At 47.4% G+C, this 24,729-nt stretch overlaps 1 protein-coding gene across 3 annotated transcripts in view; it reads left to right on the forward strand.

Moving 5' to 3' along the window:
- TSPAN18 (tetraspanin 18) overlaps nucleotides 1-24,729 on the forward strand; it is a 148,091-nt gene that overhangs the window by 17,062 nt on the left and 106,300 nt on the right. For all 3 annotated transcript variants that reach the window (XM_081155151.1, XM_081155150.1, XM_081155152.1), the window contains exon 2: nucleotides 11,964-12,045. The gene's annotated coding sequence lies outside the window, so the exon portion shown is untranslated. The remainder of the gene's footprint in view (nucleotides 1-11,963; nucleotides 12,046-24,729) is intronic.

The raw sequence follows: 24,729 nt of genomic DNA on the forward strand, positions 1-24,729 counted from the left end.
CCCTGGGGAACATGCTGTCTTCACTCCCCGCTCCTTGGTTCCTTCCTTCTCCATTCTGCTGACAGCCAGGAGCAGCCCTGTCTCAAGGGGATGGTCCTCAGGCACATGGTGCTTCCACAAGAAGCTTGCTGGTTGGATCTTTGCTGCCGACCAGGCTTTCTTATCTCAGACACCACTTGGGTGGGGAGGTGTGGGGACCAGGTGACTTCCCCTCTCCAAGCCTCAGTAGCCTTATCTGTAAAGTGGGCGTTAATCACACCTGGCTCATCATTGCTGCTCAAGAATCCTAAATACAATTGTGACTATTCCTATTGCTGTTGCCATTGGTTGTGAGAAAGCATCTGGTGGGCCGTTTGGGGTTGACTGGTGTAGAGGATGTGGTTTGAAATGGCCTCTTTGTCTTAGAACAATCTGTTTTGGTTTATCCAACTGTGGGAATTTGAAAATGGCCCAAGTGTTTTTCCTCCTCTTGTCCCTCCCTCCAGCCCTCAGAGTCTCTCTCACTCACTTGGTCACTCGCTCCCACTCACATCCCTCTTGCTCACTCCTCCACACTCACACTTGTCCACACCTGTCTTCTCCTGGGATGATCCAGTCCAGTGGCATTCAACTTAGCCGTAGCCATAGAAGTCAAAGAAAGTTCACCATGGAGCAGCCAGTAGGAAATATAATGGAGCCGCTGTGTTGAAGCAGGATAGGGGGCTGCTCCTCCCACCTCTCCTCCACTCTGGTATGTCCCGAGGCACCCATTTTGAGCACCCCAGGCCATGAAGTGCCAGATAATCCAACCGAGATCCCAAAAGGGGCAGTAACTCACCCAGGAGTGAGAAGCAGGCCCATGGACTTGAGTTAGTTCCATCAGCACTGTCGTTTTCCGTTTTTATAAAGAGGGCTCTCCTGTGTTTCTTTTGGCCATTGATCTTAATTAATCACCTAGAGACATGTCTTTCAATATTGACACTTACTCAGCGGCTGACATTTCTGAATCTTTCTCTCTCCTGCCTCCTCACAGCCACAGGTAAAGGCTGGATGGATAGCTATCGTTCAGTCATGGAATATGGGGCTTTTTATTTGGTAGCCTTTGAAATACACTATTTACCCGAGTAATCCTCCCCGATTCTGAAGGTGTTGGGAGACCTAGGAAAACATATTTGACCTAAATAAATAAATAAATAAATGGGTGACCAGGATGAGCCCACCGATGGGGTGGTTTGTAGGGGTTCTCAAGAGCCCTATGTATGAAGCATCTCTCCCCACTCCCCACACTCCCCCTCTGGCAGCACCTCCCCATTTGGTTTTCTTGATCACATGGTATTTCTCCCTCAAAACCTGATTTCCGCACAGATTTAGCCTGCAGTCACCTGCCACATGAAGAGCGTCAGTGAGAATCAATAGGCGTGGGTCTCTGGTGAGGCTCCACGCCTGCTGCATGTAAAATACCCTGGCAGCAAAAGTGAGATTGAAGCTGGCAAAACATCTGGGGCGTCATAGCACAGTGGGTCCCCTGCCCACTTTGAAGGCAAGATGCTGCTGCCCAGAGAGGCTTGCTGACTTGCCCAAGGTCACACAGTGATTTAGAGGCAGAGCCCTTGGCCTCTAGGGTTCCTAGTCTGGAGCTCTTCCCAACACACCAACCCCCCTCTTTGCTGAAGCCAGTCTGCCCTTTGCTTTATGATCTAGGTAATGAACCAGTTTTGTAGTGCCTGTGGGGGCAAAGAGAGATGGAGTGAACGATAAATTCGAGGGTGGCTTTTAGATGCACAAAAGGTTTAGCTATCAGAGCAGGTGGAGAGGTGTTCTGAGACATTGGCCCAGCACCCAATATGCCTCCATCCCAATGTGATGGAAGCTTCAAGAACAGAGAAGACCTGGTCGCCACTTGCAAGTGTGGGAGAGACACATGTGAATTCAATTCAAGGCTGGCGAGGCCTGTGCTTGGTTCCCAGAACGCTGTGTGCTCTGGGAGTGGGTGGGAACGCGGCCTTCTCCAAGCCTGACCGTGGCAGCCCAGCAAATGTGTTTATTTCTTCCTTTTTCATGTGGGAGGCCAGTGTCTGGCCGGGTGGTTAAGCAGGCAGCCTCCGGGCAGGGCTGCTTGGGGTCCAGATCCCCTTCTGACTGCTCAGACCTATGACCTGAGGCTAATTCCTTGTGCTTCCATTTCCTCATCTGCAGAATGGAGATAGTAACAGTACCTTTCACATGGGAGGGGGTGGGACCTTAATGTGATAATCCACAGAAAGTGCTAAGCGCCCTGTCCCACAGATAGGATTAGCAAGCAGTTTGCATTAGCTATTAATTTGGGGAATTTTAGAGGGGAGAGTTTAGATTGGAGGGGTGTTTATTTAAAAAATAGTATTTATCACTTTTTCCCCTTATTATAAAAGTCACATATATGTATATATATGCCAACTACCTAAAGATACCCATTTGGTAACATTTTTCTATATTTCTTTCCAGTTTTTATTCCCTGTGCATTGTGTGTGTGTGTGTGTAATTGAGCATGTATTGTCAAAGTATAATTCTCAAAAAATTGTAAATTCTATAAAATCTCATATAAATGTGAAATGAACATGGGTCAGAGATTGATTGAACTCATTAATGTGGGAGCCAGCGGGATGGTGAAGCTGGTCCTCAGGAGAATTAGAAACACGGTGGTTAGGTCGGCATTGGAGAAAGAACACTGGAATCGATGGCTAGATTGGATACAAAACTGGTTAATGCCCAAGAGAGCAATAAAATCTTAACCTTTTCTATAAGACCTACAAATTCACATGTAACTTCACCAGAGCTAAAGTTTACATTCCTCTAGAATCCCTAGATAATTCAGTAATCCTTGGGTGGGCCTGCTCAGCAGAGGCCCAGCATGATGTTAAAAAGGTCTCTCTTTGCCTTATTTCCAGGTTTGGGTCATTTTTATTTTTATTATTTTATTTTATTTTTTTAGGTATGACTATTTGCTTTTAATTAAAAATTGTATTATGGCAAAATACACAACTCAAAATTTTGTGTTGGCAAAATTTCCCATCTTCACCACTTTCCTGTATACAGTTCAGTGGTATTAAGTACATTCATAATGTGCAACCATCGCCACTATCCATAGCCAGAGAACTCTTTTCATCCTGTAACACTGAAACTCTCTATTCATTAAACTAACTCCCCACTTCCCCCTCCTTCAGCCCCTGGCAACCACTTTTCTACTTTATGTGTGGATCATTTTTCTTAACACCATCTATATACTTTTTCTGATCATATGCTGTGAAATACTGTGCACCTCCCCTTCGACATTTAATATTGCATCACATCATTTTCAAAAGAAAGTTTTGAAGGAGAACCCAGAATTCCCCAAAGGGTGCTAGCAGCTCATCAACCCAGCTTGACCAAGGCACCCTCTCCTCCCTTGGGGGTCCCAGGGCAGCCACACTTGCTTCTGTCACCACCGCGTTTTATTGCAACCATAAGTTTCCCTGTCTCTCTGTGTCTAGACTGAGTTTCTTGAAATCGGGCATTTGTTGTGCTGAACTGTCTTCCAGATCCTTCTTTCCCAAGCACCAAATATGCCGCACAGAGTGATTCATTTTGGAGATTCTCGCTGAGCAAGCGACTGGATAAGAAGAGTGACCTTTGTCAGTTACAAGAGATTAACCTTGCTGTTAGGATAGCAGGATCCTCTGCAGCACTGGGCTCTGTCCTTCTGTTGAGTCAAAGACACTCCCAACCCCCACACAGTGTCACAACCTTTCCACACCCCAATCCCCAATTCTGCCATTTAATTGTGTTTTGAGGGCCCTACATGTACACTCAATCCAGAAAACCCATCTTGTCTCTTCTCTGTAGGACTCTTAAGACTGAGCTCTCTGAGTTTCTGACTTTCTTCCTTAACCAAGGTCTTAAAGGGGTAAAAAGTTCTTGGCCACCTCAAGCTGGAGAGGGAGAAGTGTAGCTGGAAGGATTAATCTCTTCACTATGAGTTTTAAAGCTCTCTTGTTCCACGTGTTGGGAAAACCCATCAAAATGCTAATGCCGATGCGGTCTGGTCCTACCTCTAGCAGACCCTTTTCTGCATTAGGATATATTTACGGGAGCAGGGAAGAATTAGGGTGCCATGTTCCCCATTCCACCACAACCCTGTGGGTTGTAAAGTCTGAATTAATAGCCCCAGGTTGAGGAGGAAAGCTGTGGTTGGCCAAGAGGTTGGCCGCTCCACTCAGCTCAGGTTATGAGTTCTCAGCTTTCAGCTTCCTTGCTAGCTGCAGGGTGGCCAGTTTGGAAATATTTCTATTACTGTCATGTGGCTTTTTAATACAGTCATGTATCACTTAATGACAGGGATACGGTCTGAGAAACGCGTTGTTAGGCAATTTTGTCTTGTGCGAACATCATAAAGTGCATTTACACACACCTATATGGTCTAGCCTACTGCACACCCAGGCTACATGGCGTAACCTATTGCTCCCAGGCTACAAGCCTGTTTGGCATGGTACCGTACTGAATATTGTAGCCACTGTAAGTGGATGTTAAGTATTTGTGTATCTAAACATAGAAAAAGTACAGTCAGAATCCGATTTAAAAGATAAATGGCACACCTGTATAGGACACTGATTTGAATGGAGCTTGCAGGACTGGAAGTTGTGCTGGGTGGGGGAGAGGGCATGAGTGAGTGATGCGTGACTGTGAAGGCCTAGGACATGACTGGACATGCAGGCTTTGTTTGTTTGTGAATCCTTACCTGAGGATATTTTTTCCATTGATTTTTAGAGAGTGGAAGGAAGGGAGGGGGAGAGAGAAAGAGAGAGAGAGAAACATCGATGTGAGAGAGACACTTTGATCGGTTGCCTCCTGCACGTGCCCCCACCAGGCTGGGGATTAAACCTGTAACTGAGGTATGTGCCCTTGACTGGGAACTGAACCCACAACCCTTCAGTGTGCAGGTGGACATTCTAACCACCGAGTCACACCGGCCAGGGCACTACTGTAGACTTTACAAATACAGTACACTTAGGCAACGGTAAATTTATAATATGGCACGAGATTAAATCAAGCACAAGAGAAAATGATGCACTCGAGAGACGTGGTAAACAAACACGGGATGCATGAGGCTGCTGCCAGTGTAACAAGGTGTACTGTCCTACAGCAAACTTTTTTTTTAATAAGCAGAAAGAATACACTCTAAAATAACAATAGAAAATATAGCAAATACATAAACCGGTAACAGAGTCGTCTGTTATTATCAAGTATTATGTACTGCACGTAAGTGCATGTGCCGTACTTGTGTACATCTGGCAGCGCAGTATGTTTGTTACACCAGCGGCACCACAAACGTGAGGAATGTGTTAGGCCATGACTTTACTACAACATACTTTAGGACGACATACGGCAGCTACAATATAACTAGTGAACGTTATGATGGCTACTATGACTTCACCAGGTGATAGGAAATTTTTGGCTTTATTATAATCTTATGGGACCAACATTGTATATATGTAGCTCATCATTGACCAAAAAATATTGTTATTCTGCCCGGCCAGCGTGGCTCAGTGGTTCAGCATCGACCTAGGATCCAGGAGATCACAGTTCGAATTCCGATCAGGGCACATGCCCGGGTTGCGGGCTCCATCCCCAGTTGGAGGCGTGCAGGAGGCAGCCGATCAGTGACTCTCTCATCATTGATCTTTCTCTCTCTCTCTCCCTCTCCCTTCCTCTCTCTGAAATCAATAAAGATATATTTAAATATATATATATTGTTATTCTGCACATGACCATGCTACTTTTCTCAGCAGTGGAGGATCCTTGGAAACTCCTCCCGTACATGTAGCACTGCACAGTGGATCCACGTTGAGTTCAAGATCTGGAACGTGTGGAGGCAGAATTAGTACCAAAGCCACCTTCAGCCTAAGACAGTCTCTGCCTTTCCTGAACCGTGTACTGGAAGCACTGGGTATTCTCGTAGCCTTTGAACCCCCGGTATCTGGCCAACAGCGCAGTGGCCTGAGAACCTCTCAGATGCTTCCTTGGCAGGATGGACCAATGGGCTGGCCTGATGCAGGCTGGACGCAGGTGAAGTGGCTCTGGGGACAGTGGCTGAAAACAAAGTCGTGGCTTCTGGTCCTTAGCGTGACTCAGCTCTGTGATTGTAGACAGCTGCCTGACCTCTGAGCCTCAGGTCCCCCCCCCGCTAGAGAGGAGGACACTGGCCACGTGGTGGAAGAGTTCTGTCTTCACGTCTTTTGTTTGTCCATTCAGATGACACTGTGGGGTAGGGGCGGGCAGGCGAGGCCCCTCCTTCAGGGACAGGTCCCTTAGACCCTCAGGTTCTAGGCCTGCTGGGCACCCCCTCCTCGCGAGAGTGAGTGAGCCTTCCTTCGCAGACACTGTGGACAGAATCGTTTGTGTTTTCTGTTTCCCTGTCTCCACCACCAATGCACCAGTGTTTAGGTACATGGAAATGCTGCTGCTCACTTGCCTCACCTGCCAAATGGGAAGGGTGCTAATACTCCCTCGCAGTGTGGGAGACAGAAGAGCGCAGATGGAGGGTAAAGTGAGCTCCAGGGCATGGGTACCATGGATAGCCCTTGTTCTTGCCTCCTTCAGGTAACAAGAAAGCGCTTCCAGACAGGACGGGATGGGAGTAAATGCAGGCCGTGCCCGCTGGTGACAGGGGTCCCAGGCTCCCAGAGGCTACACATTGTCCTTCCTGCTCAGCTGAGCATCTAGTAGGTGTGTGTCTCACACAGCTACTCCTGGGGAGGGCACGAGGGACCCTGGCTGGCATGTCCTGCCTACAGAGAAGGCCTAGACCTGATGGGAGGTGGGGGCGAGAGGGGAGTGATTACTAATGACAGTTGCATTAAGAATTAACAGCTGCACGTGTTAACTTAGGGGTTGGTACTTCCCTCCACTCTGGCCCTTCCACCCTCCCCAGGCCACCAAGAGGTAGTGGGCTCAGTTTGGGAGTTCCTTGCCCCCTGGGACCCTTGATAGCAGTGCCAACACCCACTGCGCTCTGCCCAATTAAATGTAGGGAGTGGCTCTCCCTTTCTGGAGCAAAAATAAATCCCAGTCTTCCTGAGGATGTTATGGCTCCCACCTCAGCTCCACAGTGACTTTGGGGCACAATTAGGCAGATCCAGGGACTCATTATGGGAACAGGGTGATGGGGGCTGAGTGACAGGGCGGGGCAGCGCTGAGGAGACTCTCTCCCAGGGAGACAAGTGCAGGTGGTGAGAAGATGCAGAGACAGGATGCGGCTTCATTAGGAGCTGTTCAGAGAATAGTTGAGATGCTGGACACAGCAGGAACTCCTCCTGAACTCGCTTTGGCTCCTCTCCCTCTCCCCACCCCCACACCAGCCCCCTGCGTTGCTAATTTAAAACAAAGCAATACAAAGCCCCAGCTTTGCTTTGGAGCCATAAACTGCAGAGCTTTTATCTCTCAACAAACCCGGCATCAGCTGGCAGTGGTTCAGCCTGGATCCTGTGGCTTGGCATCAGTGTGGGGACAGGGGGCCCAGGGTCAAGCCTCCTCCAGGGTCTCACTGAGGATGCTACCCCCCTTTAGGGCATAAGACCAAGAGTCCTTGTGGTCATGGGGCTCAGAAGGATGGCAGTTCCACCTAGGAGCCAGGAAGATATGTAGAGAGGCTGGAGTGGAGTGGGAGAGAGAGAGAGGTTGTAGAGGAGCTAGCCAGGGAAGGACTCATCATCGGGCTGATCACTTCTCTTCATCCTGTCCTTGCTGTCTCTTCCAGGAAGCCTTCCTAGCTCTCCTCCTCCTCTGAAATCCTACTGACTTGGGATCTAGGTTATCAAAAGGCTATAAACCAGTGGTCTTCAGTGTTATCTGGAAACTTAATATATAAAATATCAGAAAGTCCAGCTGTTGTGAATTAAGTGTTAGCATATGCCTGGGTGTAGACCCATCTGTTCTTTGTGGAGACCCCTGACAGAGGGAGAGAAGGATCTGAGAAGTAGAACTTGGAACTACTAATCAGGGCCACTACCATTTTTACAGCAAGTAGCAAGCAGATTCTATTTCACATAATTTCTGCTTCCTCTATTTATTGACTGCTTATTTTGTGCCAGGTACCGTGGGAAACACTTACAATCTGCTAAATCATCTAATCCCCAGTTCAGGCCAGCCAGGTAGGACTATAATTATGCACACTTTGCAAGTGAGTTCAGTTTGACTCTGGGGTCTGTGCATATTGTGAGGGCCTGAAGGTGGGCCTGGAAAGACATGCAACCAGGGATAAGATGATGAAAGTCCCCTTGTGTATGCAAGGGAGACCAGGGAACCTACTGGAGCAGGAGAGGGACATGGTGCTCCACCTTTATGGGCTCGGTTGCACTGAAAAGGAGAGAGAGGGCGGGTTGGGGGCACAAAGGCCACTGGCCAGCTGACCAGCCAGGAGCGTGTTGGTAGCAAGCAGGCAGGCAATGCAGAGGCTGATCCAGGCAGGATGGGCAGAGGCAGTGGGGTCGAAGCGTCAGGGGTGATTTGAGAGACATGGGATAGAAGAGAAACAATGATTGGGAACATGGAGAACAGTCTTTGATGTGGGTGTCAGTTACACAGGGGCGCTCTGTTTGTGAAAATTCAATAGGCTGTATACTCATGGTGTTTGCACTGCTGTGTATATACGTTCTATTTTAATTTAACAATAGAGTAGGAAACATCAGAGTAGACATTACAGTTTCTCATCTGGGCCTCATTCAGGACACCAAAGTGGCTCTCAGAATTTTTCTCATAACCTGAGAGCTGGTTTTCCTCGCACAGTGCAGATTTGCTTTGTTTGGAAGGAGGGGAGGGAAAAGATCTGAGTTTGAGCTGGACTTTGAAAACTGGGAGGACTTGGCCAATAACCATCATATTTGCTGCCATTGATTACATTCTTACTATATTTCACGGAGTCTAAGGCACTCTTTATTTTTTTAATTTATTTTAATGTCTCTGAAACCAGGATGCATCATACAAAAAGTGACACATCATAATTAATTAACTGGCAATGTTTCCGTTCTTAGAATCCATAAAATATAATCCGGAGTCTTAGACTCAAGAAATAGGATAGTGTGTGGCAGGCTCTCTGCTAAGTCCTGTGAATACTTCCCTCATGTAACCCTCACAACATGTGAATTATCAGCAGCTGTGAGCCCAGTTTCCCAGATAAGCTGAGGTATAGAGTAGGAAAGTCCCTCGCTTAAGGTCACAGAACTAGTTAGGGGTGGACTGGGGATTTCAACCTGTGCCACTTCGAACCTGTGCCATCTTAGTACAAAGCAAGACCAAGTCTGGGACCTGGAGGGTGGTGGCCTTTCCTTCCTGCAACCCGAGACCACCAGGTCAACAGCAAACCCCATCGTCTGGCTTACCATCGGTCAGTGCTACCTCTTGTCACCCAACATCAGTCCCTCTCTTGGCCTTAAACCCTGGGATTCTTTTCTCCCTCCCAGGAGGCCTCCAGTCCAGCATCTGCAGTGACCCCCCTCTTCCATGAAGGTGGGGGGGGCTGGGATGAGATCTCAGGGAAAAGGGGGAAGAAATTCCGAGACCAGCTGGTTTCTCTCACATGAGGCAGATTTGCTTAAATGGGAATTAGGATTAGTGCTGGATTTTGCCTCTCCTGGCAGACTGGTAATAAACTAATCTCCTCTCAGGCTGCAAGAAAGCAGAATTCCTCCAAAGATGGGAGACAGCTTCAGGCTCCCGAGTGCAAAAGCTGGAAAGTAATTTTGTTATTGACAGGCCTGCCCGCACCACCTGACATGCAGCCCCCAGCTCCTTCCCAGTGTGGCTGCAGCCTTTAATTTCGTTAATGTGTGACATTCACCCAGGCTGCGTGGCTGACAGGCATGCTTGACATTAATACGTGTTCCTTGCGGTCCCCAGAGCTCATAAAAGCTCATTATCAGCTCTGAGCCTGTAAATGTAGTTCCTGGCTCAGGTGGGCCTGAGTTCCTCAGAGATGCCCCCCAGGCAGTGAAGCTGTGGCCGGCTGTCTGCAGGAGCCAAGAAATCAACTCCCCCCTTTGTCCAAGGGGCACGTTGTCCCAGGCCACTGGGAGGTGACAGGGAAAGCCCTTCTGCAGACACAACTCTGGCTTCCAATTTATATCTAAGGAAAAGGGCTCCTTCCACCCTGTGATGTGAGGGGAGTTGACCCAGCATTTGGGAAGGCGGTTTGTCTGCATCTGTTCAAAGGTGAAATGCGCAGAGCCTCTGCCCAGCCGTCCCACTTCCAGGCTTTGGAATTGCGCGGACATTTCCAAAGAGATGTGGGGGTCATTGCAAGGTTGGGATGGCTGGAAACAGAAATACCCCACATATCCATGGTGAGGGGGGAAATATATTATGGTCCACATCTATCATGGGGTACTGTGCAGCTGCGGAAAAGACTCAGGAGGTCTGTATAGCGTCACAGTCACAGGTAGACACAGTATCCCTAATAAGTGCTGTTGTAGAATATCTGTGCTAAGATCCCGTTTGTGTAAAGTCACACTGTCTGCATGTGGGCTCATGTGGGCACATGCTCACATGTTTGTGATCGCACAGAATGAGATCTACAAGGTCACAGTCTTTGCAGAGGCTCTGTTAATTAGGATGCATGGGTAAGGAAGAACTTTCAGTTTGTAGTTAATGAAAATTGTATGATATATATGTATATGTATGTGTGTGTATATATATGCACATGTACACGTGTGTGTGTGTGTGTATCATGAATTCCTCTGATTGTAGCCTTAGTCTGGCCCCCAGTGCATGAGGTTCCCCAGGCTGACACTGCCTGGATGAATGAGGCAGAGGTAGAGGTGATATCCTCCGGCCAAGCCCTGTTCCCCACCAGTTAGCAGAGTCTGAGAACGGCCTCTGCGCGTGTGGTACACTGATGCTGGGATCTGTAGAGCAGACCTTGAACTCATGGCTCTCCTGCTTGCACCTCTCTCACTGTGGAGATGACACATGCACCAGGTTTGACTTCCCAGGGACCTGAGTGTTAGTCCTGGTTCTGCCCCATTTCAGAGGTATGACCCTGGGCAAGTTCTTTAATTCCTCTGAGTTCATGGTTCTCACCTCTGAAGGGGTGATACTTTCTCGTAGGATTAGAGAGGGTATCAGGATGATTGTCATAATTATTTGAGGCAGCCTGAAGCTTGATCAGGGCTTCCACTGCTCAGCCTGGGCATTGAGGGCAGACGGAGTTAGGAGGGGGACATCGGGGAACTTGGCTCTACCTTGTCTGCTGTAAGTTTTGCTCTTGTTTCTCAGCTGTGCATGTGAATGACCTGGTCCCCTGGCGCTGGCCTAAGTCTTGGCAGGCAGGTATTCGGCCCGGACCTTGTTCCTTCTCCTGTGATCTGGGGACTCAGTTAAACCGACAGAGAGGAAGCGGGGGAGAGGCTGGACTTTGGCCCTGCACTCTGGGGCTGAGTTGTTTTTTTTACCACCGAAGACCCCTCCTCTTATTACTTATCTCTTCCCGGATACCAGATCTTGAAAGTTTTCTTCTGAGCAAAGAGGCTGCATTCATTAGGCAGTGATTAATTCTCCTTCACATTTTCAAAATTACTCAGAACGCCTGTTTTTTTTTTCCACCTAAGGAAAATGGAGTTCCCACACCAAGTTGATAATAGTCTAGCTAGAAGCAAAGAAACGCAATGCGATGTTGTGATTAGCATACTTTCGAAGTCATCACACGGCCGTTGGACAGGCTGCTGGGCTGATTTGAGAAGACTGAAAATATGCCTCAACCCACAGGCACTGGGGACGCCATCCTGGGAGCCTGTGTGGCGCTGGGTGCTTGGTCCTGTCTTCTGGCCGTGGGCCCTGTCTGGCTGCTGCACCTGCAGGGGGAAGGAGGGAGCGGACACCTCAGGGAGTGGGTGTACATCTGGACTGAGCTGGCCCCCAGAAGCCCCGTACTCTGCTAATCCATGGCTTCTTAAATTTCTTTCTTTCTTGTCTCCCCCTAGAGTTTCTCCTGAAGCCACCACCAAAGAGAGACCTCAAGAGAATCCTGACACCCCTGAAAGGAAAAGATACCAGTTGAAAGAGGTATGATTTTGGCATCATGGTGTAGTGGCATCTCAACTCATCTCCTCTCCTCCCCCTGCCCCCCAAGCCCGCCTTTCTGAGTGAGAGAGCTCTCAGCTTGGGCTGGGGAATGCAGGGCAGGTGAAGGGTGGCTTTACTCTTGTCCCCACCCCTAGGTGTTTGTTCAGGGCTAGGGAGCAAATGTAAGGTGTAATTAGAGAGGCTGATGCTTGAGTGGGGTCTCATGAGGCTGGTTGCCCCGTTGAGGGGGCTGCAGGTCATGGTTGCCCCTGAGTCCATCCAGGACATGGGGGTTGAAGGATTGAAGGGAGGGAGCCCTCCGAGGGAAGGCAGAGATCCTGGGGCTCACAGAGAGCCTGGCTGGTGTTGAGGACCGCTGCCACACCTCCCCTCCCTCACACCCACTGCGGTCTTGGGATTGGGGGAAGGAAACACCTTCCTAAAGCGATTCATCCTCCTCCTTATCTCAAGACTCTTGGATCAAGTTCACATTCCATGATGGAACTGAGGATGGAAAAGCCCTGGTGGACTTCTGGGGCTCTGGGAATTTCTTGGGCTGCCCATGATCCCAGGTCATATGACATTCTGGAGGCCTCATGGAAGGTTCCTGAATGAGGAGCCAGGACATCTGTGTTCTGACCCAGCTTGTGCCACCACTGTGCCTCATGAGTCCTCATAAGCCATTCTCGTTGGACCTTGTTTTCTCATGTGTAAAATGGGGCAGCAGTGACTTGAATCTCAGTTTCAGCCCTCATGTCTCCTATTTCTGAGGTTCCAAGACCAGGGCTGAGGTAGAAGCTATGACAGGTGTGGTGGGACATTGGGGAAGCAGAGATGGATGGAGGCTCTGGGAAGGCTGTGCAGAGGGCATTTGAAAGCTCTGAGGAGATCTGATTGCCAGTCTCGGGCAAAGGATGACTTAGACCCTCAGTGGAACAACCACCAGGCCTGACGTGCAAATGGAGGTGGGTTTGAGTCCCAGCTAACCAGAAAAGTCTGATTAACCAGCACCGAGGGCTTCTCCGTGCCAGGCGCAGTGCTAAGCGCACTCCCTGAGGCGTCTCTCTTGGTCCTTGGTACAGCCCCAGGATCTCGGCACTATTATCAACACCGTCATAGAGCAGAGAAAACTGGGCCTCAGAGAAGTCAGGTGACTTGCCCAAGGTCTCAACTACCCTGTAGTTCTATTCTAATGTGTTTTGTTAACCATCTCTGTGACTTGAGGCTTAAGTTTCAAAAAAAAAAAAAAGATTTGTTGTCTTGACTTGGAATTTTTTTCCTAAACTTTGGGCTCTTGATAAAAATCTCTGTGGGTCTTGGTTGTCTGATCTCTAAAATGAGAGCATCACGCCTACCCATGGGGTTGTTTGGGGGAGAAGATGAGATGAGGAACGTGCAGAAAACTCCCACACTGTTCCTTCCCACCCCTAGTGCTGCTGTGAGGGTGGAATGGGGTGTACACATTGTGAAGTGCTGCACCAGCCACCTGACGGCATTTGAAGTTTTTGTTGCCTCTGGTGCCCCGTGCACTCGGTCACTATCCTAGTCACTGATCAGGGATAGTCCCCTGGTCTCCCAGTTCATCCTCTCATTTTCGGACTGTGCCACTGTCTGGCCAGGATTTTTCCAGCTGGAATTCAAAATAGGGTGGCTGGCTCCCAGAGGCAGGTAAAGCAGGGCCAGGCTGAGGCCCAAGTGGACAGTGGCAGAGGAGAGGTGAGGCCTGGGACCTGCGTGAGCTCTCTCTCCCCCTGCAGCTCCCCCGCTCCGCCAGTGCCATAATCTTAATTGTGAGCCTCCTGGCAGTGGCCCCCCTGATCCCCACAGGAAGCTATCGCCTTATCACAGAGCCTGGATCTCGCACGGCTCTCAATCAGGAGAAGGCTCTGAAGGGAGTCGGAAAAAGCTTAACTTCCCCAGGACCTTTCTGCTGCGGATGTTTCTCTAATCAGGGGAAGCCGTGGGCCTGGGTGAACGAAGGGAAAAAATCTATTTAAGTACAGAAAAAAAGAGGCAAGTGTGCTGTTCCTGGGCTACCTTCAGGAGGGTTGCCGAGGGAGCAGAGTGAGTTAGCCTTGCCCCTGCCGTTAGCCAGGAAACAGATCAGTGTTATAGTCACAGGAAAAATACAAAGATGACCAGATGGCCACCGGCAGACAGGCATGTGCTGTTGTGGGAAATGTTTGCTGGGGTTTGGGAGCCAGACTGGTGGAGGCTGAGTCCCAGCTCTGCCTTTCAGTAGCTTTTTGACTCCAGGTGAGTGATTTGATCTCCCAGAGCCTCAGGTTTCGGCAAACACCATGCACCTCACTGGGCAGTTGTGAGGGCGAGGAGACTGCCAGCAGACATACCTGTTTGCTTTGAACGATGACAGTCCCCTAGAATAATGTGGCCTCCCAAGGTGACGTCCTTGAAAGGCCCAGGCTCTTGAGATGTGAGAGCTGGGTGTTTGTGACCAAGCAATGGGGTTACCCTGGAGACACATACCTCTTTCTGTGCCTGGTCTAAAAAAGGTCTGAGTATGGGGCCTGGGTTGTGTCAACTCTCTATCCTGACACTCCTGAGGCATGGGGCTACCTCGGGCATGAACAGGTCTTCCTGAGCCTTTATCCCATGGTTTACATTTAACCCTAATGATCTTTACTGGACCCTTGCTGTAGATAATAGCTGATCCTCCCTACAACCCAAGAAGTAGGTCTTAATAATATGTTTAGAGGTGGGATAACTGGGGTTCAGAGAAGTTGTAAATTACTCTAGGCTTCACCTCTAAAAAGCAGCAAGTTTGTTAGGATCCAAACACAGGGCTCTTGCCTCCATGTCAATGTGTTTGCCACAGCACCCACAGTGGCTATGTGGCACCCCTCCACACCTACGGAGGCACCCTGTGTGCACCCATAGCCACACCCCACAGCACCACAGTGACTTCCCGTGGTGCCAATGGCAGCAACTGCACTGTGACTCCCCATGGGGCCCATAGAGACACCCATGGTGTCCATGAGGCACCCACAGGATTCAACATTACCCAATGGCACTCTTGGTAGTGCCCCATGTGTCCAAAGAGCATCCTGAATGCCCACAGTGACACCCAGAGTGCCCATGGTGGCAGTTTCTCCATGTTCTCCACCCAGTCTTGCATGGACTATAGAGCTCAGGCAGAAAAGGTAGTCTTTGGTTATCCTTATCTTGCAGCCAGCCCTCTGCAACCAGCTGAGCTAGCAAGTGAAGGCAATTTCTAGGAAGCACAGGGATCTTCTTCCTGCTAAGGGCTGACAGTGGGATCCTATATTTAGGTCCTTGATTCATTTTGAGTTAATTTTTGTAGTATATGGTGTGAGGCAGGGGTCCAGCTTCATTCTTTGGCATGTGGTTATCCAGTTGTCCCAGCATCACTTGTTGAAAGGACTATTCTTTCAAGGCTGGCTTGGGCTGGCTCTGACAGTCTGGAGTGTCTCCTTGTGCTGAGCTGACATCTATTTTTTGGTAACCTCTGCCTACTTGCCCCAAATCTGCCTTGTGGAGTTGCATCACCCCTTTTCCTGCAGGCTGTTCTCCTGCACTTCCACTGTGCACCTCCTCATCTGCTGGCTGAAAGGCTGTAGTCACCTCTACCTCCCTCTGGGGATGCCAGAGGGAGAGCATAGCTTTGGCACTAGATGAATCTTGGGACTATTTTTTAGCTAGTTATTAGCTTGGGAAAATGAACTCAGTTTACTCTCCTGTCAGATGAAGAGAGTCACGGAAATTGCAGATTCACGGTCAAGATTAAGTGAGATGACGGATGTTAGGCATGTTGTCCACTGCCTGGGAAGGAGTCAACATTCCAGAGAATGGTGGATATAATTGCCATTGTCATCTGAACACCATCCTTCAGCTTTCTCTAATTCTTACTGGTGGGGTGCAAGCCCTGAGTTTAAGCACAGGAAGAGGCAGCAGCCCCCAGGCCTCATCTGCCTTCCTGGCTTCCCCCTCACTCTCTGTCTGGGACACGTATTCGAGGGGACAGGATGACAGGTTCTCACCACCCCAGTTTCCTGCTCACTCAGCCCAACTTCTGCCAGAACTTTCTGGCCTTAGGCCAGCCCCACGTCCACATGTGACTCATGACAGCTCCCTGGTCCTCTTCTCCCTTCTTGGACGTTTTCCACCCCAAATCTTTTCCTTCTTTTCATTTTCAAGTTGTTTTCAACTTTCCCAGGAAGGTTCATCCCAGGGCCACAAACCTGTCAGCCCCTGTACGAGGCTAAGTCAGTGGGGTGTCCCCTTGGGGGTGCCCCGTCTCCCTGGCATGGTTGGCTATGAGAGCAAGGCCAGGCGGACCCATTCGCTGTGTGGGGTCACCACCCCTTGACATCATGGAGAGATATAAGAAGTCTTCATTTCCCCCATCTAAAGACTGTTTATGCAGCAGAAATGAGCAGAAAGCCCCCTTAAGAAGCTTTTTTGTTGTTTTTAAATAATGACATATGTCCACATTGTGAATCACAGCTGAACTTTGAAGCAGCCAGGCAGGGCAGAGGGAGGGGGTAAAAACCCCAGGTGCAGATGCCATGTCAGCATCATGGCAGAGATAGGCCTAGTCTCCCAGTCTGGACTGGTGGTCACGTTGCCCCACCCAGCTGCTTCTCTTTATTAGTTAAAAATGTAAAGTGATGTACTTTCATTAGTAGCCCTGAAATAACAGGAGCTAGTCCAGATCCTCGGCAATGCTGCTGTGTTAGCTGTGGTCATTTATTATCTGCCCCCAATGCCATTCCCTGTGCTTGGGGGTTTGCCAGTGTGTCTCCCTTTCTGGGGCATGGGCAGGGCTGTGTAATGAAAGAAGTGCACAGCGGGACTGAGGAAGGAGATTAGGCTCTGGGCTCTGAAGCCTTGTTTTTGAATCAGCTTATTTTCTAGAGCTGTTTTGGGTTCGCAGCAAAACTGAGGGGAAGCACGGAGTCATCATATTTTCCCTGCCCCCACACCTAGGGCTCCCCCTGCTAGTGCCATCACATCACAGTGGTGCACGTCTTGCAATCGGTGAACCCACATCAACACATCATCCTCACCCAAAGCCCATCCCAGGCTCACTGTTGGTGGTGTACCTTCTGTGGGTTTGGGCAAATGTGTAATGACCGCATCCACCATTAGAGTATCATACAGAATAGTTTCACTGCCCTGAAAAATCCTCTGTGCTCCGCCAGTTCACTCTTCTCTCCCTTCTATGGCCTGGCAACCACTGATCTTTTTACTGTCTTCATAGCTTTGCCTTTTCCAGAATGTCATATAGTTGGAATAATACAATATGTAGCCTTTTCAGATTGGCTTCTTTCACTTAGTGATATACATTTAAGTTTCCTTCTTGCTGGGTCATGTCTTTTCATGACTTGGGAGCTTGTTTCTTTTTCCATATTTTTATTGTGGTAAAATATACGTAACATAAAATTTACTGTCTTTACCACTTTCAAGTGTACACATGGTTCAGTGGTATTAAGTCCATTCACATTGTTGTGTAACTATCACCACTATTCATCTCTAGAATTCTTTTTATCTTGCAAAACTAAAACTTGACACCTATTAAACGATAATTCCCTGCTCCCCTCTTTTCCCAGCTCCTGGCAACCACCGGCATACTTTCTAGATATATGATTTTTGTTGCTCTGAGTACCTTATATAAGTGGAATTATACAGTATTTGTTTCTTTGTGTGACTGGTTTATTTCACTTAGCGTAACGCCCTCAAGGTTCATCCCTGGTGTAGCCTGTGTCAGAATTTCCTTCCTTTTTAAGGCCGAATCACAGTCCTTCATATGTGTAAACTACACCGTGCTTACCCAGTCATCGTCAGTGGGCCCGGCTTCACGTTTAGCTATTGCAACTAACACTGCTCAGCTCATTTCTTGTTAATGCTGAGTGATATCCATTGTCTGGATGTGCTGTGGTTTCTTTACTCATTCATCTCCTGAAGGACATCTGAGCTGCTTCCAAGTTTTGGCAGTTATGAGTAAAGCTGCTATAAATATCTGTGTGCAGGTTTTTTTGTGGACATACGTTTTCAACTCATTTGGGTAAATACCAAGAAGCACGATTGCTGGGTCATATGGTAAAAGTATGTTTAATTTTGTGAGAAACTGTCAATCTATCTTCCCAAGTGGCTGTACCATTTTGCATTCCCACTGGCAGTGCATGCGAGTTCCTGCTGCTCCACATCCTCTCCAGCATTTAGTGCTGTCAGTGTTTTGGGTTTTGGCCATTCTAATCACTGTGGGGTGGTATCTCAGTATTGTTTTAATCTGCAGTTTCCTAATGACATAAGACGTTGAGCATCTTCTTTCTTATATATTTGTTTTCCATCTGTATATCTTTGATGACCTGTTTGTTCAGGTCTTTTGTCATTTTTTAATCTGTTGTTCATTTACGTATTGTTAAGTTTTAAGAGTTCTTTGTATATTTTGGATAACAGCCTTTTACCTATATATCTTTTGCAAATATTTTCTCCTAGTTTCTGCCTTCTTTTAACAGTGTCTTCCATAGAGCAGAATTTTTAAATTTTTAATGAAGTTCAGTTATTATTATTATCAATCAATCATCAATTATTATTATCAATTATTATTCTTTTTTATGGATAATACCTTTAGTGTTGTATCTAAAAAGTTATTGCCATATCAAAAGTCATCTAGATTTTTTTTTTCTGTTTTCTTTCAGGAGTTTTAGAGTTTTGAATTTTATATTTGGGTTTACGATCCCTTCTGAGTTCATTTTTGTAAGGGTTGTAAGATCTGTGTCTAAATTCACCCTTTTGCATGTGGAGGTCTAGATGTTCCAGCACCACTTGTTGAAAAGACGACCTCTTCTCCATTGTATTACCTTTGCTCCTTTATCAGAGATCAGGTGACTGTATTTATGTGGGTCTGTTTAGGGGCTCTCTGTTCTCTTTCATTGATCTATTTATTCTTTCACTAATACCACACTGTCTTAATTACCGTAGCTTTATAGTAAATCTTGGAGTCCGGTCGTGACAGTCCTTCAGTTTTGTTCTTCTTCATTATTGTGTTGGCTCTTCTGGGTCTTTTGCCTCCCCACGTAAGTTTTAGAATCAGTTTGTTGATATTCACAAAATAGCTTGTTGGGATTTTGCTTGAGATTGCATTGAATCTGTAGATCACATTGGGAGGAATCTGACATCTTGACAATATTGAGCCTTCCTGTCCATGAACATGGGATATGTCTCAATTATTTAATTCTCCTTCAGTGTTTTTCATCACAGTTTTATAGCTTTCCTCGTATATATCTTGTGCATATTTTATTACATTTATACCTAAGTATGTTATTTCTTTTGATGCTAATGGAAATAGTATTATGTTTTAAATTCAAATTCCACTTGTTCATTGCTGGTATATAGGAAGCGATTGATTTTTGTACATTAACCTTATATTCTCCAGCCTTGCTTTGCTATAAATGCTTATTAGTTCCATGAGTTTATTGTCAATATTTTTAGATTTTCTACACAATCAGGTCATCTGTGAACAAAGACAGTTTTATTTCTTCCTTCCCAATTTGTAAAAATAAAACCCTGTGGGGGAAAAAAAGCAGCTTCCTCTTCAACCTGTAATAATAAAAAGAAAACGTTGTCTTATTGTATTAGGTAGGACTCCCAGTACAATATTGAAAAGCGGTGGTGAGAGGGGACATCCTTGCCTTGTTCCTGATCTTAGTGGGAGAGCTTCTAGTTTCTCACCACAAATATGATGTTATCTGTGTGTTCTTTGCAGCTGTTCTTTATCAAGTGGAGGAAATTCCCCTCTATTCCTAGTTTGCCAAGTTTTGTTTTGTTTTTTAATCATGAATGGGTGTTGGATTTTGTCAAGTGCTTTTTCTGCATCTATTAATATGATCATGTGATTTTTCTTCTTTAGCCTGTTGATGTGATGGATCACTTTAATTGATTTTTTAATATTAAACCAGCCTTGGATACCTGGGATAAATTCCTTGGCTCTGGTCTATAATTCTCTTTATATATTGCTGGATTTGATTTGCTATTATTTTGTTCAGGATTTTTGTGTCCATGTTAATGCGATATATTGATCTATAGTTTTCTTTGTCTGGCTTTGGTATTAGGGTAATGCTGACCTCCTAGAATGAGTTATTAAGTATTCTTTCTGTTCATATCTTTTGGAAGAGATTGTAGAGAATTAGTATAATTTCTTATTTAGGTGCTTGGTAGAATTCACCAGTGAACCTAAATGGGCCTGATGCTTTCTGTTTTGAAAGGTTATTAATTAGTCATTCATTTTATTTAATAGGTACAGGCCTATTCAGATTGTCTATTTATTCTGGTGTGAGTTTTGGCAGATTGTGTCTTTCAAGGAATTGATCTATTTTATTTAGGTTAATAATTTATGGGCATAAAATTATTCGTAGTATTCTTTTAATGTTCATGGGAACTATAGTGATGTCCCCTCTTTCATTCATTTCTGATATTAGTAATTTGTTTCTTCTCTGTTGCTCTTTCTCTCTTTTTTCTTTTTAGTTAGGTTGGCTAGAGGCCTTTTGATTTTATTCATCTTTTCAAAGAACTAGCCTTAGGTTTTATTAATTTTTCTCTATTGATTTCCTCTTCTCTGAAGCCTATGTTTTAATCATGGATCTATCGCTAATTGAGAGATCTTGAGGGGTAAGTCCCTTTCATTCTCTGAGTCTCAGTTTTCACATCTGCAGATGTGGAAATAACAATACATGGTGATAATGATACCTGTCCTAGAGTTAGTTTGAGAGCAAATGTCAAATGCAAGTCCACGTTCATTGGTTTAATATGTATTTTTTGGGCCCCTACTGTGTATCAGGTACTATTCTGCATCCTGGGAATATCATAGTGAACAAAACAGCAAAGACCTTGCCCTCATGGAGCTTGTCTTCTAGTTGGGGAGACAGAGACCAAACAAACTGAATGTCAGGCAGTATCATGTGCAGGAAAGGACAGGGTGTGGCCAGGGGAGTTACTCTGTTGGATGGGGGCACTTGGAAGGCCTCCCCGATCAGGTGTTATTTGAACAGAGACTTGGAGGTAGTGAGGAACAATCCTTGACTTCAACTGAGGAAGAGCCTTCCTGGTGGAGGGAACAGCAAGAGTTAGGGCTATTAGGTGGGCAGGCAGCTGGCCTGTTGAGGTGCCAGTGAGGAGGCCTGGGTGCTAGAGCAAAGGTGGCATGGAAGGAGAGGAGGCCAGAAGGGAACTGGCAGCCAGGTTGAGGACTTTGGATTTGGACTCTAAGTGTAATGGGAAGTCAATGAGCCAGTTGGAAACAGGCTGAAATTTACATTTTACCAAGATCACTCTGGCTGCTGTGTGGAGAACAGACTGAATGGGATGGAGGGACCAGTGTGGAGACTGATGTTAGAATCCAGGCAAGAGATGAGGTGGTTTGGAAGGACAATGGTGGTGGAGGCTCCCAGGAGCCCAAATCTTCAGCATTATTCAGCTTGAAATGGAAGAGCCTGGGTGGGCTAGACTTTGGTGGAGGGTGAGGGGGGCCATACTGAGTTCTGTGGGGCGGCATTTTAAGTTGAGACATTTATTAACTGTCCCCATAGAGGTGGCAAGAACATGGATGGAGATATAAACCTAGAGTTCAAGGGTGAGGTCAGGATGGGAGAGACAAATTTGGGAGCCATCAGCTCTTAGAGTATTTCAAACCTTCGGCCTGACTGAGATGACCTAGGAAGTGAGTGTAGATGGAAAAGATGATGAGGACTGCAGGATCTTGGAGACCTGTGGAAGGTGCCCCCTGGAGGCTACTTGGAGCTGCCCAGAGGGCGCCCCATCCAGGACACCAGGGCAAACATTATCTTCACAGTGCCCTGGGAGCTGTTGAGTGGCATGAAAGAGGAGGAGAGACCAGCTGCAAGAACAAGCCCCGGGCTTAGTGCCCACCCCGAAGGAGAGCACTGTTCAGCTGCCGGTGCCCGAAGTAAAATAGGACAGGTGCAGCAGGGCATACCTAGGTATCCGACACCTGGGGAAGGGGGTTTCTTAATACCTGCCTCCTTAATACGACAAAATTATTTTCAGTAATAAGGATGAAACATAATTGGCCAGAAAAGAAGCACAGACAGTAAAACTCTCCTTTTGGGGAAGTTCATAACGTCCCCATGCCAGCTGACAAGCAAATATTACAGCACGCAAAAAAGCAGAGAAAGCAATGGGTTCATACTTTTTCATTTTATTAATGGATATTTTGAAAAAAGAAAAAAATGCATGAAGAAAGTTCCACAAAAGTGAGCCCCACAAGGTTCAGAGAATGACTTCTCCAGAGGTGGCCACAACGGCAGTAATCCAGTTTCTTTTTCTGTCCCTGCAACCACTGTGCTGTCATGGTCAGATTCAACCTACTGTTCCAGTGCAGGAAGATCTAGTGGCACCGGGGCTGGAGGTGGAAACTGGGTGCAGAGAACTCCAGGATCTTGACAGGGAGCTGAGCGTGTGTAGTGGAATCAGCTCGTGCTGGGGTCCGGCTGGATGAGTGGTATCCTGAACCAACTGCCGTAAACGCAATGTTTCTGAAAGGCTAAGTAGTAATAACGTGCTCATTTGAAGCTTAGGTGCGTATTAAAACTCACCAGTTGTTAAGAACTTAGAGCAACAAAAGATTTTTTTTTTAAAGGCAGAGTGTTTTATCAATGACATTGTTTAGAATTGTCAGCTTTTCGTGGCTTTTTTTGGTTTGTTTTAAAATTTTCTACAGACAAATCATCCTCTGTCGCTTACAGATTGCTCCCACTGCCCCACGCTTGGCACGTCAATACAGAGGTGTTTCCATGAGGGTTGTTGCTGGAGGTGGGGGAGGGGTGGAAGGTACACCGAAGACCCCGTGGCTGCGACCAGGTAGGGGTCCAGTATGTGCTGAGGCGGAGACAGCAGAGCCTGGTGTCCAGGGGACCCTGAGTCAGTAGGTATTTGGCTCCAGTTCCTGACAGCTCCAGTTATGAGCGCCAGCTGAGTCTAGCGTTACGGAGACTCAGGCACTGAAAGCTTCATCCTCAGGTGACAGTTTGCCCTGGTGGATGTGAGGCTGCACCCGTCCTGGGGACACATCCAGCCTTGCCCAGTGAGATGCCTGCCCTCACCTCCTCTCTCCTTCCCTTTCCCTTTCGGCCCTGCAGTCCTTGGAGGCAGCTGTTCTAATGAAAAATCTCATAAATACCACGAGATAAGGATCCAGGGCTTTTGGTTTTTATTTCTGCCCACACTCCCCAGAGAACCTTTTCGGTAGGAAATGTCCCTTTGGAGCTGAGATTTTCTCCAAGGCTTCAAAGACAGGGCTTCTTAGGAACAGAACATCTGTTGAAGCTGAACTTGAACGAAGAGACATGTCCCACAGGAGCACAGGAGCGGGACGGGGCAGAGCAGGAGGGTGAGGGTGCGGAGTCTGCTTTCTGTCTCGGGGGAAGCTCCCAGGCCTGTTCCGTGTCCTGCAGCAGCTCTCAGTACATGCAGAGGACCGGGGAGCAGGGGGCCTCAGGGCAGAGGCTGGGCTTTGGGCTGCCTGCTGTCCAAATAACATGCAGGCCCATGACCACAGAGGCCTCCCCAGCCAGGAGAGGTAGCAAGGAGACCCAGGGTACCAGAGGAGCTTCTCTGGCCTGGGAGGACTGTGACCCCCGAAAGTCACTTTCCAGCTGGGATTTCCCAACGCTTGGCATTTGTACCAACAGGTCCTTCTTTACTCTCTTTGTCTCTCTCTCCCTCCCTCTCTCTCTCCTTTCTTCCTCCCTCCTTCATTTCCTGAGTATCCGTTGGGATGCCGAGATTAAAAATTCCTAATCCCTGACTTTAATGAGCTCAAAATCAGCTAGGACAACCTGATTCGCTCAAAGATAAGAAAAGCTGAGTGTTTTGTGTACGTGTGTGCGTGTGTACGCTGTGATCATTAAGACAATCAAACATCACAGAGAGCTTGGAAAATAGAGGAAGGAGAAATCATTCAGTCCCCCTCTCAGGACAAGAGGCCCATCATTTCCTGCTTTTGTTCCCACCCAGGCGCACATGCAACGGAGTAGCCTCTAGAAAATCCGAGCAATTTCCCTTCCTGCTTTTCTTTGCTCCCCCATCGGGACCCCTTCCTGGGCAGCGCTGGGGGGGGGGGGGGGCTGCAGCTTGTCTCCACTGCCAGATGCGTGCCTCCGGGAAGGGTAGCTAGGTCAGTCAGTTAAACCACAGGACACCCAGGTACATTTGAACTTCGTGTAGACAATGAGGAGTTTTTCAGTGTACGTCCCATGCAATATCAGTCCCACCCTGGGCCCGCCAATACAAACAAGGAATTATTTGTTGTTTATCTGAACTTTAAACTTAACTGAGCATCCTGTATTTTACCCGGCAGTTCTGTGTCCGGAGTGTCTTTTTGCATGTGTATATCAATGCTGCTTTGTTTAATGACAGAGAAAACTATCTGGCTGACTTTTCTTTCTCATTTTGCAGGGAACACTCTCCCTAACCTGAACCTCTCCCTTCTCTTGGTCATGCCTCCCTGACCACTCCTATCTCCGCTGCTCTGTGGCTTAGCACACTTGGAGGTCACAGAGTCCAGCCCCTATGTTCCTCTCTAAGCACATCCCTTCCCTGGCCTCTTTCTGGGAGCTTCCAATGACTGCAGATGTTGGGTTTGCTCCCTGTGGGGGGAGAAGGAGATGGTGGGAGGTGTGAATT

This window comes from Miniopterus schreibersii (genome assembly GCF_964146895.1).
Source record: "Miniopterus schreibersii genome assembly, chromosome: 12".
Classification (NCBI taxonomy): domain Eukaryota; kingdom Metazoa; phylum Chordata; class Mammalia; order Chiroptera; family Miniopteridae; genus Miniopterus; species Miniopterus schreibersii.